The sequence below is a fragment of the Arachis duranensis genome, chromosome 5 (assembly GCF_000817695.3).
Source record: "Arachis duranensis cultivar V14167 chromosome 5, aradu.V14167.gnm2.J7QH, whole genome shotgun sequence".
NCBI lineage: Eukaryota > Viridiplantae > Streptophyta > Magnoliopsida > Fabales > Fabaceae > Arachis > Arachis duranensis.
The window spans coordinates 19,005,680-19,006,106 of NC_029776.3; positions in this window are offsets into that span (position 1 = coordinate 19,005,680).

The window sequence follows — 427 nt, forward strand, 5'->3', positions numbered from 1 at the left end:
GTCCAAAAATGTGAATTTAGCATAAAAACTAATGAAAACATCCCTAAAAGTAACTATATCCTATTAAAAACTACCTAAAAATAATGCCAAAAAGTGTACAAATTATCCGCTCATCACAACACCAAACTTAAACTGTTGCTTGTCCCCAAGCAACTGAAAATCAATTAGGATAAAAGAAAAGAATATACTATAAATCCCAAGATATCAATGAATATTAATTCTAATTAGATGAGCGGGACTTGTAGCTTTTTGCTTCTGAACAGTTTTGGCATCTCACTTTCTCCTTTGAAGTTCAGAATGATTGGCATCTATAGGAACTTAGAATTTCAGATAGTGTTATTGATTTTCCTAGTTAAGTTTGTTGATTCTTAAACACAGCTACTTTTATGAGTCTTGGCCGTGGCCCTAAGCACTTTGTTTTCCAGTA